This window comes from Oncorhynchus clarkii, chromosome 12, assembly GCF_045791955.1.
Source record: "Oncorhynchus clarkii lewisi isolate Uvic-CL-2024 chromosome 12, UVic_Ocla_1.0, whole genome shotgun sequence".
Classification (NCBI taxonomy): Eukaryota; Metazoa; Chordata; class Actinopteri; order Salmoniformes; family Salmonidae; genus Oncorhynchus; species Oncorhynchus clarkii.
The window spans coordinates 80,077,853-80,096,499 of record NC_092158.1 but is presented as its reverse complement, the minus strand read 5'-3'; the positions used below and the strand labels follow the sequence as shown (position 1 = coordinate 80,096,499).

The 18,647-nt window shown below is 40.0% G+C and overlaps 1 pseudogene; it reads left to right on the top strand.

The window, feature by feature from the left end:
- On the top strand, positions 1-17,683 carry LOC139421437 (UBA-like domain-containing protein 2; annotated as a pseudogene).
- The last annotated feature ends 964 nt before the right edge of the window (positions 17,684-18,647 follow it).

The following is an 18,647-nucleotide window of genomic DNA, read 5'->3' as shown; positions in this document are numbered from 1 at the left end:
TATGGACGAACTCAGGCATCAAGTGATGATCAACCAGTTTGTTTTGACTGCTGGTTGTGCTGCTGATCAAGCGAAGCAGCTTCTTCAAGCGGCTCACTGGCAATTCGAGGTATGCGATGTGTGTGTTTATATGTTGGTTTCATAGCGATGCGGCTAACTAGCCACTTTAGCTAGCTAACAAAGGCAAAGAAGGAGAAGTTCTCCGAAATTAGTGAATGGCGATTTTTTTTTTACAACCATGTAAGTAAACCCAGTCATACGACCATGCTTTTACGATGGATAATCCGGAAGACCTGGGCTAACATTAGGAAATGCGGTGTTTGCCAATCGAATTGGCTGTTCACACCAGCTAACGAGATGGGAAATTGATGCTGCTAACGTTATTGTTTTGATATCTATATTGGTTACGTTGGTTATTTTATGTTAGGTTTTTCATTTTCAATATTCATATTCAATATACATTTGCATGATCTAACTAGCCATGGTTGCAGTTGATAGTAGTGTGATCTGATTTATTTCAATGCCATATGAACATAATCCATCTCGAATGTCTAATTTAGCTAGATACAGTAATAATGCAACCGGCTTTTGATAACTAACTAACTGGCCATCCAGAGAGCGAAGAAAATACGAAGAAAATACCTGGTTGAGGTTTTTGAATCCATAAGGTTAACTTTGTTTACATTCTTGACCTGACACCACCAAACACGCAGAGGCTCTTCCTGTCCAGACCCCATTGTTGTAGTAAGTAAAAGGTGTCTCAAACGTTGCCTTTGTTTTTTGAATATTGCCGCTGCTCTGAAAATGTGTAGGCTATTTAGTGTAATAGTATGTATGTTACACAGCTAGCACACACAGCAATTCATACCTCAGTCCCAACTGGTATGACTTATGGCCAGTCAATACACACTTCCAATTTTGGAACAAGCTGCTACTAGTTATTACTTTCCATATTTGGCTGCGTAAGAGTAGTGCACCAATAAACACACTCACAACACACATTTAAAGAACATTGTGTTTATGATTGCTTGTTGAACAAGGTTAGGGAAAGGTGACACAGGGGACCTCCTGGATTGACCATACTCTTGTCCAGGAGTATTCATAGGGGATATCTATCTTTAGGCAGATTACGGTGCCTTATCCTTCCAGTTGTTCATATCCAGTACTCCTAGTCCTGGCTCAGAGATGCACACAGGCGTTTCTTCTAAGCTAACACACAGCGTGACCCTTTTCAATCATGGTTTCAGCCAGAGCAGCAAGGTGGAATTGTAGATTGAATGAGCGTAATAGTAACATACCTTTTTAGTGAATACATAATTCACTACATGATATGAAAGAAAAATCCAGTTCATGTTGAAGCACACCCTAGAGTAATGTATAATGAAAAGTATGCAAGGCCACTGGTTTGAAATATTCAACAGGGCCCTAAGTATGGACAACAGAGAGATGCTGAGAAGATCTGAGGCTTCAGGCCCCTGCTTTCAGATAGTTTCCCAAACACACCTCCGCTCTGTCTAATGGCCAAGCTTTTGTTAGTGCTTACGCGCAGGCAGAAGTGTCAGGGCCAGGTGGTTTGAAGGGGCTGAGGAGGCTGCTCAGCTCCTCCCAAGCTTCTGAGAGCAGAGTCAGCCTGTAGCTTGATTGGAGCAGATGCATTGCAGAGACAACTTAGCCTCCTCTGTGCAACCTGTCCGGCTCAAGGTCAAAGGGCTAGTTGCCGATGGCTGGGCTGAGCTCTCCCAGATGCTGTTGGCTAAGGAGTGGAGGGTCAAAACATTAGGAACACCTGCTCTTTCCATGACATAGACTGACCAGGTAAAAGCTATGATCCCTTATTAATGTTACTTGTTAAATCCACTTCAATCAGTGTAGATGAAGTGGAGGATACAGGTTAAAGAAGGATTTTTAAGCCTTGAGACAATTGCGACATTGTGCAAGTGTGCCATTCAGAGGGTGAAAAAATTCAGACAAAATATTTAAGTGCCTTTGAATGGGGTATGGTAGTAGGTGCCAGGCGCACCGTTTTGAGTGTGTCACAAACTGCAATGCTGCTGGGTTTTTCATCCTCAACAGTTTTCCATGTGTATCAAGAATGGTCCACCATCCAAAGGACATCCAGCTAACTTGACACAACTGTAGGAAGCATTGGAGTCAACATGGACCAGCATCCCTGTGGAATGCTTTCGACGCCTTGTAGAGTCCATGCCCCAATGAATTGAGGCTATTCTGAGGGAAAAGGGGGTGCAACTCAATATTAGGAAGATGTTCCTAATGTTTAGTGCTCTCTGTGTATATATTGTGTATACATATTGTATATATTGTATGTGTATATGTAGAGTCTCTATATAAAATATTTATGTATAATACAATCTCAAAATGTTAGCCTTTATTGGTTAATTGATTGTCTTTGTGGCTAGTCATCTTTCTATGATGTCAGTATAATGTCCCTCTCACGTCGTCGTGTCTACTCGTGGCTCCTGGCTGCAGAGCAGGCTGTGTCATCATGTCTACTCATGGCTCCTGGCTGCAGGGCAGGCTGTATCCATGGGCATGTTCGGTACTCTCACTCCCTCATGGCACAGCCCCCACTCAGCCTCATTATCCCTGTTACTACACCATTATTAATGCACTTCTTTCTTCTGCACTCTTCCGTATCACCCTAAGTATTCTTTTGTGTTCACCTATATTTGTCCTATTTCAGGCTGTTTTTTAAAATATGTTTTTGTTATTGTTTGCTGTGCCCTCATTTAGACACCTGTTCAATTCTTCTGCTTTTATATAGGCCTAGTGCTAGGCTTCATTGCAGTGTTCTGTCAGTCATGTTACATAAGCAACACTGTCATGACTCCTCTCTGCTCCATTGCTAGGTTCTCTGCTCCATTGCTAGGTTCTCTGCTCCGTAAGGTAATGGATGCTCTCACTTAAAGCCCATGAGTAGTACTGAAACCTTTATGCCGATGCTTTTAGATATGGTGTTGCACTGTGTGTTTGTAACCTACATTATTTGTGTGTGAAACGGAACCGTTGTTGATGGTCTTGGATGTACACAGAAACACACTTAACATAAATAGACAAAGAACAGTGTGATCCCAGCAGCCTGGTAGACAATGGCAGTGCAGCACATTCATGTTGATATGTGTGTCACGTTGAGCAGCAGACATTCCTGCACTACTGCTGCTGTTGTCAAACAACCACAGAGCATGGTTTGTGGGGGAGGGGTCGACTTCAGCCATGAGGGGAAACCACACATTCATTGAAGTGTTAGCAAAGAGAGATTCTAGTGAAGGGAAATGGAGGCTAGGCAAGGCACTAAGGTTTAGCTAGACATGCTGTCATTTTAGTAGTAGGCTGCATGCAATTATTTTAATCCAGTTACTAAGACACATTCATATGAGGCGATTTGTATACGAAGGAATGACACAGCATTTGTAAATTTTCCACCTCTTAAAAAGAACAACAGAGTGAAACAATAGAAGCAGCCTATGGACTTCCTTGTTTGTGTTCGAGGGCAGCAACTGAAAGTAGGACTACTTGTTTACATTGTGTTTCCTCATAGCCCGTCAGAGGAAGGCTGTCACAAACTAGGTTTTGTTGTGGCCTATGTGAATTGTCCCTGAGAATATAGCACATATACCCCATTCACGGTAGTTTATATAGCCTAAACTGTTTACATGTCACTGAGTTGTAACACTAGTTTTAGGTAAAGGAACAGTACTAGGCTACTAGCGGTTTTCTTTTCCATGCTAATTATCATTTTAAACAAGCCTGTGTAATGTGTACATTCTCACTGAGCCATTAGCCTGTCTGCCACTGCCTCTCTCTCTGCGTGGTTTACAAACCCTGTTTTAGACAGTGGAGGATAATAGTTTTAACCCCAGAGTCATGTGATCTACTCGTACCAACTGACCTATAGGCCGATGCTAGCAGAGGGGGATGGGGTCAGACTCTCCACAGTGAGCGGATTGGAAGGTGAAATGTGTTACTACTGTTTTGTGGTCCGCAAACTAAAGATGGGCGTGAGTACTGGAACGGACGTCAAAACTCAATCTTTAACCAGAGAGTATAATTTGTTTATACTGTAGAACTATTTGGTCAAAAAAAAATGTGGACTCTAATGTTCGATTTCTGCATGTGCATTTGCGTAACACAACAAAAAAGAAACCAAGCCAAGCATTACAAAGTTCTGCTCCCTAAATTCCCTTTAACCTCCTTGTCTCACTCACTCAGTTGTGTTCTGACCCGCTCCCTCTAGACACGCGTGATGAGTGCTCACACAAGCTCCCGTTAGGCCTACAGAAATAAATGTCTATAAAAACAGATCTAACTGATGGGATACACAAGCTACATTCCTTGCCAAATTACATCAGTTTTATCACAAATTCAAAATGGACTGGTTGACTGAAGTAGGGAAATATGTGTTCCAACAATGCGCTGCAATTTTGTAATAATATGCGGTTGTCACTAGTTACCACAAAGTCAAAATTGACTGTACTGAACAATTCATGAAAACAAAATATTTGCTTTTTGGTCTTAAGGTTAGGCATAAGGTTAGGTTTAAAATCTGATTTTAAGAAGAGACGTTGTAGAAACAGGCATAGTTTATTTTTTATTTAACTAGGCAAGTCAGTTAAGAAAAAATTCTCATTTACAATGACGTCCTTACCCGGACGACGTTGGGCCAATTGTGCGCTGCCCAATGGGACTCCCAATCACGGCCGGTTGTGATACAGCCTGGAATCAAACCAAGGTCTGTAGTGACGCCTCTAGCACTGAGATGCAGTGCCTTAATTAAACCGCTGCGCCACTCGAAAGCTTGACCTTGTGGCTGTGGGAACTAGTGACGACCCCACTTTGCGAACTGCTAGTGTCATTTTAGGATTGGTTAGCCTTGGCTGTGGAGGTTACTACCTTTTTGAAGATTGAGTTCCAATATATAATACAACCAGTTGATATTACAGGTTCAGTAAATGTATCTTAAATAGCACTTGTTTTTTAATTAATTGAATATACACTGAGTGTACAAAACATTATGAACACCTGCTCTGACCAGATGAATCCAAGTGACCGCTATGATCCCTAATTGATATCACCTGTTAAATCCACTTCAATCAGTGTAGATGAAGGAGAGGAGGCATGTTAGATACGTTTTTTTAAGCCCGGAGACAATTGAGACGGTTTGTGTCAAGAACTGCAACGCTGGTGGGTTTTTACATGTTCAACAGTTTTCTGTGTATCAAGAATAGTCTACCACCCAAAGGACATCCAGCCAACTGGACACAACTGTGGGAGAGAGACATGGGTCATCTTCCCTGTGGAACACTTTCGGCACCTTGTAGAGTCCATGCCCCGACGTATTGAGGCTGTTCTGAGTGCAAAGGGTGTGGGGGGGTCATTCACAACTCAATATTAGAAAAGTATTCTTAATGTTTTTGTGCACTCAATGTATATGAGGCAATTTAGCAATTAGGATTTGTTATCTTCACTGGTTATGATAAATTACGCTTTGTTGCGCACTGTTGGCATAGCTAACTGCACACTTTTTCCAGTGTGGGCCTTGTGTTCTAAAAGTATTTTTTCCCCCGAATATTCAGAAAAAAATAATGCGAGTACTTGAACACTCAAAGGTCAAATGCCCACCCTACCCCAAATGGCAGTTCAAGTGCTCACAATGTTCTCACAGACAATTTCCTCTCTTCCCCTCGTTCTGTCTCTCTCTCTCCCTCAACAGACAGCCTTAAGCTCCTTTTTCCAGGAGGCCAACATCCCCAGTCACCACCACCAGATGGTAAGTGCATTTTGTTCCCCTTAAAAAAGAAAAAACGGCCTAAGGCATGTATTACATTCTGTCAGTGTGTTCAGGGAGCTAATTTACGGTATGGCTGCAGCGTCAGTGACCAGGCCAGTCTGCTCCTCCTCTTCAGACAGACAGAGGGACAGATTCACCAACAGGACAGGACTAGAGCCATGGGCATAGTAGTACAGCTGTGTCTGGCAGAGTGACATCACTGGAGTTATCGCTCCTGAGTAGTAAAGTCTACATCCTGCTGTACTACTCTACGGTGCTTATTGGTTTTCAACACTGCCCAAGCCTTTTAGGGTAAACTTACTTAAGATATACTGCCACATGGACCGGCACCATGCTTTTTAGTGCAACATACGTTTCATATCATGAATTCTTAAACCTTACACAATATTTTGAAACCTTTTCCTTCAACATGTATTGCATGAAAATATGCATTGTTATGCCAACTCCGTATGTCAGGCACAGCGAAGTAGCTGGGTCCCAATAGCTAATTTAACTTCGATGATAGCAATGGCACAAGGCTGGCCCCTGTCCTTGGCTCAAGCCAATTTATGCAATGCTATTCCCTAACGGCTATAGTGATCATGTGGTCCGTGCATGAAACTTTCTGCTTCAACTGACCAGTAAAAGCCCTGGAGCAGCGAGCTGGAAATGTAATGTAATGTTTACCACATGGAGGCTGTGCTGTGAGCATGCAGTGTTGACGTGTTCACTGAACCCAGCCATCCCCTTATCATCTGTCTGTTGCTGCTCTGCTGCTACAACACTGTTTTGGTTTTCTCTCTTCTTTCCCTTCCTCTTGGGTGGGAGGAGCATGTTCGAGCTTGAGCGAGAGGAAGTGTGTGAGTGGCGGGGGCCAGGGTTTGTTATTCTTTTCTGTGCAGCCATTACATCATACCGCTGGAGGGTGTTTGTGTGTTTGCGAGTGTGTGTGTGCATGTGTACAAGTAGGTTTGTGTGTGAGGCGGGCATGTGCATGCTGGGAGGAGGAGTGATGTAAGAGAGCTATCTGCTACAGAGGAGGAGGAAGGGCTGTTAAAGGATATAGAGAGTGTGGAGAGGCAATCATCAGCAGCTGCAAGCCATCTCCATGTATTGTGGGTGTTAGTCCTTCCCCCGCTCTCTCTCTCTCTCTCTAGGTTGCCCTGCACTCTCCTTGGGGCCTGGGGGAACCACAGGGGAAACAGTGGGTGTGGGGAAGAAAGAGCTTTGTGTAGCAACAATAATGTACCCAACACTGCCCTCAATCAAACACTATTGACTATACAGGGAGAACAAATATGTGTATATGTAAGGGACTCTTATAGCCTTAAACCTACACCGAAGGGTCACATTTCCACAACCAATTGACATCCAGGATTGCATTGCTTGTTGTAAACATGGGGCTGGGTTTTTATTTATTTAATTAGGCCTGGTACTTGAACTGAGAAAACAAGTCATAATAAGTAAGTCCTAGAGAGGATGACATTCCTATATCAATTTAATTACATTGTTTTTTTTTTCATTACTCTGTACATAATATAATTCATGGAAAGTGGGTAGTGCACTGTGGTGGTGGTAGTAGGGGTGGTGGTTGTGATGGTAGTACTGGTGGTGGTAGTCGTAGTAGTGGTAGATGTAGTTGTGGTGGTGGTAGTCGTAGTAGTTGTGGTGGTGGTGGTAGAAATAGTGGTGGTAGGTGGTGGTAGTTGTAGTAGTGGTTGTGGTAGCACATGGTAGCACATGGCATTTGTCATATCACCTGTTTCCCCTCTGGTGTGTGAGCACATGAGGGATGTAACTGTTTGTTGCTGTGGGGCAGTACAAGCTCTACCCTGCGCCTTCTGATGACAAAACAAGACCATAAATACTGTAGGAGAAGTTCTGGTTTGAGCCCATAGCCTAGCCAAATATAATGATTTACTCCTTTACTAGGACCTTCCTGTAAACGAATTAAACTGCTACCACAACTATTACCACCACTACTATTATCACGACTACTACAATCACTACTATTATCCCTACTACAATCACTACTATTATCACTACCACTACTATTATCCATACTACTACTACTACTACTATTATCCCTACTACTACTACTACTACTACTATTATCACTACCACTACTATTATCCATACTACTACTACTACTATTATCCCTACTACTACTACTACTATTATCCCTACTACTACTACTACTACTACTACTATCCATACTACTACTACAATCACTACTATTATCCCTACTACTATTATCCCTACCACTACTATTATCCCTACCACTACTATTATCCCTACTACTATTATCCCTACTACTATTATCCCTACTACTATTATCCCTACTACTACTATTATCCCTACTACTACTATTATCCCTACTACTACTACTATTATCCCTACTACTACTACTATTATCCCTACTACTATTATCCCTACTACTATTATCCCTACTACTACTACTATTATCCCTACTACTACTACTAGTATCACTCCTGCTACTATTATCCCTACTACTACTACAATCACTACTATTATCCCTACTACAACTACTATTATCACTTCCACTACTATTATCCCTACTACTACTACTACTATCATCAATACCATTACTATTATCCCTACCACTACTACTACTATTATCCCTACTACTACTACTACTACTACTACTACTATTATCACTACCACTACTATTACCATCACTACTATTATCCCTACTACAACTATTATCACTACCACTATTACCATCACTACTATTATCCCTACTACTACTATTACTACTACTATTATCACTACCACTACTATTACCATCACTACTATTATCCCTACTACAACTATTATCACTACCACTATTACCATCACTACTATTATCCCTACTACTACTACTACTATCATCAATACCATTACTATTATCCCTACCACTACTACTACTATTATCCCTACTACTACTACTACTACTACTACTACTACTACTACTACTATTATCCCTACAACAACTATTATCACTACCACTATTACCATCACTACTATTATCCCTACTACTACTATTACTACTATTATCACTACCACTACTATTATCCCTACTATTACCATCACCACTATTATCACTACTGTTACCACCACTACTATTATCACCACCACTACTACTAATTTCACTATCACTACTTTTATCCCTACAACCACTATTACTATTATCACTACCACTACTACTATTATCCCTACTACTATTATCCCTACTACTATTATCCCTACTACTACTACTATTATCCCTACTACTAGTATCACTCCTGCTACTATTATCCCTACTACTACTACAATCACTACTATTATCCCTACTACAACTACTATTATCACTTCCACTACTATTATCCCTACTACTACTACTACTATCATCAATACCATTACTATTATCCCTACCACTACTACTACTATTATCCCTACTACTACTACTACTATTATCACTACCACTACTATTACCATCACTACTATTATCCCTACTACAACTATTATCACTACCACTATTACCATCACTACTATTATCCCTACTACTACTACTATTATCACTACCACTACTATTACCATCACTACTATTATCCCTACTACAACTATTATCACTACCACTATTACCATCACTACTATTATCCCTACTACTACTACTACTATCATCAATACCATTACTATTATCCCTACCACTACTACTACTATTATCCCTACTACTACTACTACTACTACTACTATTATCCCTACAACAACTATTATCACTACCACTATTACCATCACTACTATTATCCCTACTACTACTATTACTACTATTATCACTACCACTACTATTATCCCTACTATTACCATCACCACTATTATCACTACTGTTACCACCACTACTATTATCACCACCACTACTACTAATTTCACTATCACTACTTTTATCCCTACAACCACTATTACTATTATCACTACCACTACTACTATTATCCCTACTACTATTATCCCTACTACTATTATCACTACCACTACTACTATTATCACTACCACTACTACTATTATCACTACCACTATTATCCCTACCACTACTATTATTACTACTACTATTATTACTACTACAATTATCCCTACCACTACTACTATTATCCCTACTACTACTATTGTCATCCCTACCACTACTACTATTATCATCCCTACCACTACTACTACTATTATCCCTACTACTACTATTATCCCCACTACTACTATTATCCCCACTACTCCTACTACTACTATTATCCCTACTCCTACTACTACTATTATCCCTACTACTACTACTACTATCCCTACTACTATTATCCCTACTACTATTATCCCTACCACTACTACTATTATCATCCCTACCACTACTACTATTATCATCCCTACCACTACTACTATTATCCCTACTACTACTATTATCCCTACTACTACCATTATCCCTACTACTACCATTATCCCTACTACTACCATTATCCCTACTACTACCATTATCCCTACTACTACCATTATCCCTACTACTACCATTATCCCTACTACTACTATTATCCCTACTACTACTATTATCCCCACTACTACTACTACTATTATCCCTACTACTACTACTATTATCCCTACTACTACTACTATTATCCCTACTACTACTATTATCCCTACTACTACTACTATTATCCCTACTACTACTACTATTATCCCTACTACTACTACTATTATCCCTACTACTACTACTATTAGCCCTACTACTACTACTATTAGCCCTACTACTACTACTACTATTATCACCTTACTATTATCCCTACTACTACTATTATCACTACCACTACTATCCATACTACAACCACTACTATTGCCATCACTGCTATTATCCCTACTACAACTACTATTATCACTACCAGTACTATTATCCCTACTACAACTACTATTATCACTACCACTACTATTACCATCACTACTATTATCCCTACTACAACTACTATTATCACTACCACTACTATTACCATCACTACTATTATCCCTACTACAACTACTATTATCACTACCACTATTACCATCACTACTATTATCACTACCACTATTACCATCACTACTATTATCCCTACTACCACTACTACTATTATTATCACTACCACTACTATTATCCCTACTACTAATACCACTACTATTACCATCACCACTATTATCCCTACTATTACCATCACTACTATTATCCCTACTACTACTACTATTATTATCACTACCCCTACTATTATCACTACTACCACTACTATTACCATCACTATTATCCCTACTACAACTACTATTATCACTACCACTATTACCCCTACTACTACTACTACTTCTACTACTATTATCACTACCACTACTATTATCACTACTACTACTACCACTACTATTATCACTACTACCACTACTATTACCATCACTACTATTATCCCTACTACAACTACTATTATCACTACCACTATTACCATCACTACTATTATCCCTACTACTACTACTACTACTACTACTACTATTATCACTACCACTACTATTATCCCTACTACTACTAATATCACTACCACTACTATTATCACTACCACTACTATTATCACTACTACCACCACTACTACCATCACTACTATTACCCCTACTACTACTATTATCACTACCACTACTATTATCACTACTACCACTACTATTCCCATCACTACTATTATCCCTACTACACCTACCACTACTATTACCATCACCACTATTATCACTACTGTTACCACCACTACTATTACCACCACTACTATTATCAGTACCACTACTATTATCACCACCACTACTACTAATTTCACTATCACTACTTTTATCCCTACAACCACTATTACTATTATCACTACTATTATCACTACCACTACTACTATTATCACTACTACTCTTATTACTACTACTATTATCACCCACTACTACTACTACTACCACTACTACTACTACTACTACTATTATCCAAACTACTACTATTATCCCCACTACTACTATTATTATCCCCACTACTACTACTATTATCCCCACTACTACTACTATTATCCCTACTACTACTACTACTATTATCCCTACTACTACTATTATCCCTACTACTACTATTATTATCCCTACTACTACTATTATCCCCACTACTACTATTACTACTACTACTACTACTATTATCCCTACTACTACTATTATCCCCACTACTACTACTACTACTACTACTACTACTATTATCCCTACTACTACTATTATCCCTACTACTACTACTGTTATCCCTACTACTACTACTACTATTATCCCTACTACTACTACTATTATTCCTACTACTATTATCACTACCACTACTACTACTATTATTCCTACTACTACTACTATTATCACTACTACTACTATTATCCCTACTACTACTACTACTATTATCACTACCACTACTACTACTACTATTATCAATACCAATACTATTATCCCTACCATTACTACTACTATTATCCCTACTACTACTACTATTACCACTACCACTACTACTGTTATCACTACTACTATCACTATCACTACTATTATCACTACCGCTACTACTATTATCACTACTACTATCACTACTACTATTATCCCTACTACTATTATCCCTACCACTACTACTATTATCCCTACTACTATTATAGCTACCACTACTACTATTATAACTACTACTATCCCTACTACTACTATCCCTACTACTACTACTACTATCCCTACTACTACTACTATTATCCCCACTACTACTACTATTATCACTACCGCTACTACTATTATCCCTACTACTATTATCACTACTACTATTATCCCTACCACTACTATCCCCACTACTACTACTGTTATCACTACTACTATCACTATCACTACCACTACTACTATTATCACTATCACTACTACTATTATCACTACCACTATTATCCCCACTATTATTATCCCTACCACTACTATTATTATCACTACTACTATTATCCCTACTACTACTACTACTATTATCCCTACTACTACTATTATCCCCACTACTACTACTATTATCCCTACTACTGTTATCACTACCACTACTACTGTTATCACTACTACTACTACCACTACTACTATTATCACTACCACTATTATCCCTACTACTATTATCCCTACCACTACTACTATTATCATCCCTTCTAATACTACTATTATCCCCTCGACTACTACTACTATTATCACTATCACTACTACTATCACTATCACTACCACTACTACTATTATCACTATCACTACTACTATCACTATTATCACTATCGCTATCACTATTGCTATCACTACCACTACTACTATTATCACTACCACTATTATCCCCACTATTATTATCCCTACCACTACTATTATTATCACTACTACTATTATCCCTACTACTACTACTACTACTATTATTATCCCTACTACTACTATTATCCCCACTACTACTACTATTATCCCTACTACTGTTATCACTACCACTACTACTGTTATCACTACTACTACTACTACTACTACTATTATCACTATCACTACTACTATCACTATCACTACCACTACTCCTATTATCACTATTACTATCACTACTACTATTATCACGATCACTACCACTACTACTATATCCCTACCACTACTACTATTATCCCTACTACTTTTATAGCTACCACTACTACTATTATAACTACTACTATCCCTACTACTACTATCCCTACTACTACTACTATCCCTACTACTACTACTCTCCCTACCACTACTATTATTATCACTACTACTACTATTATCCCTACTACTACTATTATCACTACTACTATTATCATCCCTACTACTATTATCATCCCTACCACTACTACTATTATCATCATCCCTACCACTACTACTATTATCCCTACTACTATATTCCCTACTACTTTAATCACTACTACTATCACTATCACTACTACTATTATCACTATCCCTACCACTACTACTATTATCCCTACTACTATTATCCCTACCACTACTACTATTATACCTACTACTATCCCCACTACTACTACTGTTATCACTACTACTATCACTATCACTACCACTACTACTATTATCCCTACCACTACTACTATTATCATCCCTACTACTACTACTTTTATCCCCACGACTACTACTACTATTATCACTATCACTACTACTATCACTATCACTACCACTACTACTATTATCACTATTATCCCTACCACTACTATTATTATCACTACTACTATTATCCCTACCACTGCTATCGCTATCACTATTGCTATCACTACCACTACTACTATTATCACTACTACTATTATCACTGCCACTATTATCCCCACTATTATTATCCCTACCACTACTATTATTATCACTACTACTATTATACCTACTACTATCCCTACTACTACTATCCCTACCACTACTATTATTATCCCTACTACTACTATTATTATCACTACTACTACTACTACTACTACTATTATCCCTACTACTATTATCACTACCACTACTACTGTTATCACTACTACTATCACTACTACTACTACTACTACTACTATTATCCCTACTACTATTATCACTACCACTACTACTGTTATCACTACTACTATCACTACTACTACTACCACTACTACTATTATCACTACCACTATTATCCCTACTACTATTATCCCTACCACTACTACTATTATCATCCCTACTACTACTACTTTTATCCCCACGACTACTACTACTATTATCACTATCACTACTACTATCACTACCACTACTACTATTCTCACTATCACTATCACTACCACTACTACTATTATCCCTACCACTACTACTATTATCATCCCTACTACTACTACTTTTATCCCCACGACTACTACTACTATTATCACGATCACTACTACTATCACTACCACTACTACTATTATCACTATTATTATCCCTACCACTACTATTATTATCACTACTACTATTATCCCTACCACTACTACTGTTATACCTACTACTATCCCTACTACTACTATCACTACTACTACTATTATTATCACTACTACTACTATTATTATCACTACTACTACTATTATTATCACTACTACTACTACTATCACTCTCACTACTACTATTATCACTACCACTACTACTATTATCACTACCACTATTATCACTACCACTATTATCATCCCTACCACTACTACTATTATAATCCCTACCACTACTACTATTATCCCCGCTACTACTATTATGCCTACTACTACTACTACTATTATCCCTACTACTAATATCCCTACTACTACTATCACTACTACTACTATCACTACTACTACTATTATCACTATCACTACTACTATCGCTATCACTACTACTATCCCTACTACTACTATTATTATCCCTACCACTACTATTATTATCCCTGCTACTACTATTATTATCACTACTACTACTACTATCACAACTACTATCACTCTCACTACTACTATTATCACTACCACTACTATTATTATCACTACCACTCTCATCCCTACTACTATTATCATCCCTACCACTACTACTATTATCATTACCACTATTATCACTACCACTACTACTATTGTAATCCCTACCACTACTACTATTATCCCCACTACTACTATTATCCCTACTACTACTACTACTATTATCCCTACTACTAGTATTATTATCACTACTACTACTACTACTACTACTACTACTACTACTACTACTACTACTACTACGACTACTATTATCCCTACTACTAATATCCCTACTACTATAATCACTACTATTATCACTATCACTACTACTATCACTACCACTACTACTATTATCACTATCACTACTACTATCACTACCACTACTACTATTATCCCTACTACTACTATTATCCCTACCACTACTACTATTATCCCTACCGCTAATACTATTACTGGCTGTATCACTATTGTAAACATTAAGGATGATATCGCAACATTTGAAAGTACGTGGTGTTCAAACCTCCTTGTGAATGTGTGTATGTGTTTTGTGTAACGATGGGCGGCAGATGGGGTCCAGTCCAGACCTGCCCTTCCTCTGAGCCAAACATGCTAGACAGGGCCCCAGCCCCACCCTCCCAGCACAGCACTGTAGCTAAACACAGCCCAGCATACGGTTGTCATTGTTATTGTTCTGTCTACCTACTCACTGCTTCACTAGGACCAAGCCTTATAGTTAGCCTTACAGCTGCATCTGGACAGTCTAAGCAGCTGTATTGCTTCTGGGTCGACTTCATTGCTTTATAGCTAAATTTGATCACTTGACTAGATAACCCATATTTGAATATCTCTCCTTTACTATTAATTTCCATAACAAACACGTTAAATAATTCACAGCTTAAAGATTAACTCAGTCACGTCTCTCCCATGAAAAACAGGAAACCCCCTGTATGGACCACCATCTTGGATCCTGCAGGAGGGGCAGTTTCAGTGTGGTCAACCATCAGACCCAGACAGACTGAAACCATGCTTGTCCATCTCCTAACTGGAGCAGCTGCTGCTCACTCTGACAGACCTGTCACCTCACATCAACACTAAGACTGTGCCTCACTTCCTCACGATACTCAATACTATACTGTATGCTGCACTACACTCTGCTCCCTCCACTTTCAAAATGTCTAGTATCTTCACTAGCTATGACCATGCCTGTCCCAGGCTCTAATCTGGTTTGGTGACCTAATCAATTTACCTTTTCAACTTTAGACACCTCTTTCATACTATTAGATCCACATTTCGGGTGCTTGCGTGACCCTCATGTCAGAGGGGCTGTGGCTGTGTGTTAGAAATAAAACAGCCCTGACCTCTTGCTGCAATGCTAAGAAGGTCCTCTGTCCTGTAATGGCTGCTAGCCTGCTACCTGATCCCTGTTGGTGGTGGGGGTGTTTCTATCCTGAGGCACCACACTCAGTCTTACAAATTACAAAGTCATTCATGGCCTCAGTGGGGACATCTGACATTTTGTGCAACTGCACACCATGTTAAGCTGCCATGTTTACCACAGTGAATGGATGTAGGTGGCTGCAGGGTTTATAAACCTTGTCTTCACAATGTTCAGCAGTTGTACTGCACACAATGCCCAAGTCTACAAGTGAACTGCCTCCCACAACAGTAACTAACTAGTCTAGGCTATTTGTTTTATGAACTCACCAATCATGCCTTCTATTGGTACATAGAGTTCACAGCAGGCAGCAGCAATGGAAGCACCCCATGGGGACCAAATCATTGGGACAGAATGTTAAAATGAAGTGCATTCAACTCAATGTAAGTCACTCATTTTAAACCCCACGTGTCTTCTGTTTTCCAGATGTGCACTCCAAGGAACACCCCAGCCACGCCGCCTAACTTCCCCGACACCATCACCATGTTCTCCAAGCTGAGGGCGTCAGACTGCTCGAGGGAGCTCCGGAGGCGGAGGTCCCACCCAGGTGTCCATGGCCTGCTCCCCCCCCTCCTCCACAGCTGGCTTCGGATCCTTCTGGGCGTCATCACCCCCCAACCACCAGCCTGCCTGGCTGCCCCCCTCCTCGCCCACAGGCCACCACATGCACCACCACCATTACCAGCACCACCACCACATGCACCAGACCCCCATGTGGCCCCCTGTGTCCCAGCCCGGCAGTGCCCAGCAGACCCCTGTTATATCGGTCCTGCATGGCCAGAGATGAGACTCTACCCAGGTGTGGGAAGGAGGGGGCTGGGGAGGATAGGGTGGGGCTGGACTGGGCTGGGCTGGGCTGGGCTGGGCTGGGCTGGGCTGGGCTATGTGCAGCCTAATGAATCTACTAGGGGGGTTGGGTGTCAGGATTAAAGGGTCTTGTTGGCCAAGGGGTAAAGACACGCTACTGTTGTTTTCCTTCCTTTCTTTCTGTTTTTCTAAAATGATGACGTCCTCTTTCTTTGGAGGACGTCTGTCTCTGCTCTCTTTCTTCATCATAACTCATCAAAGCCTGGGAAGAACCGGGAGGGAACCACTAATAACAATATGAGGAAGTGGAATATAACGAAGGGGGTGGAGTCTCTAACCCCCCCCCCCCCAAAGGACTCTGGGAAAGGCAGTTTTCTTTGTCAATGCAAGTCGAGCCCTGGACCCAGCAGAGCACTTACTTAGGATAGGAGCCATGTGATCTGCTAAAGTGCTTGATCATTGGCTGTTTTTCAAAACTCTTCTCTCCCTTGGGGTTCAATAACGCTCCAGTGATGTGACCAGATTTCACAATAACCAGCAGACAAAATCAAAATGGGACTGCAACACAAATGATGGTTTTGTGTTCTCGGCTGATCTTATGGCCCAGAAAAAATATGTTTTCAATATTGTTTGTGGTATGGGGATCTGTATTGTACAGATCATGGAGAAACACTGTAGCCATTTTGTCAAGTTTCATGTAGCCATGTATCCCTTTTTAAAATGTCTATTTTGTAAGTACTATGTAGCTTAGTGAAACCTGACTCAGTGGCTCCACTGCATGCTGTTGTGTCTGAGAAGTGGGCTCTTCAGTATGTGTGGACTCAAAGCTTTGGTTTTAAAGTGTCTGAAAGCTGACCTTCACATCAGAAGTGTTTTAAGGAGACATGTAAAGAAATGTTAATACTGTAATTCAGTTTGTGTTGAGACACAGCAAAGTATGCAATCATTTGATGGAAGCCTGAAGCCAGTTTAAAGGCTGATGCATTTTTATCATTGTATTTGGGAACATTTTCTACCTATGGATGTCAAAGGTCTAAGGCACTGCATCTCAGTGCTAGAGGCGTCACTACAGACCCTGGTTTGATTCCAGGCTGTATCACAACCGGCCGTGATTGGGGGTCCCATAGGGTGGCGCACAATTGGCCCAGCATCGTTGGGGTTTGGC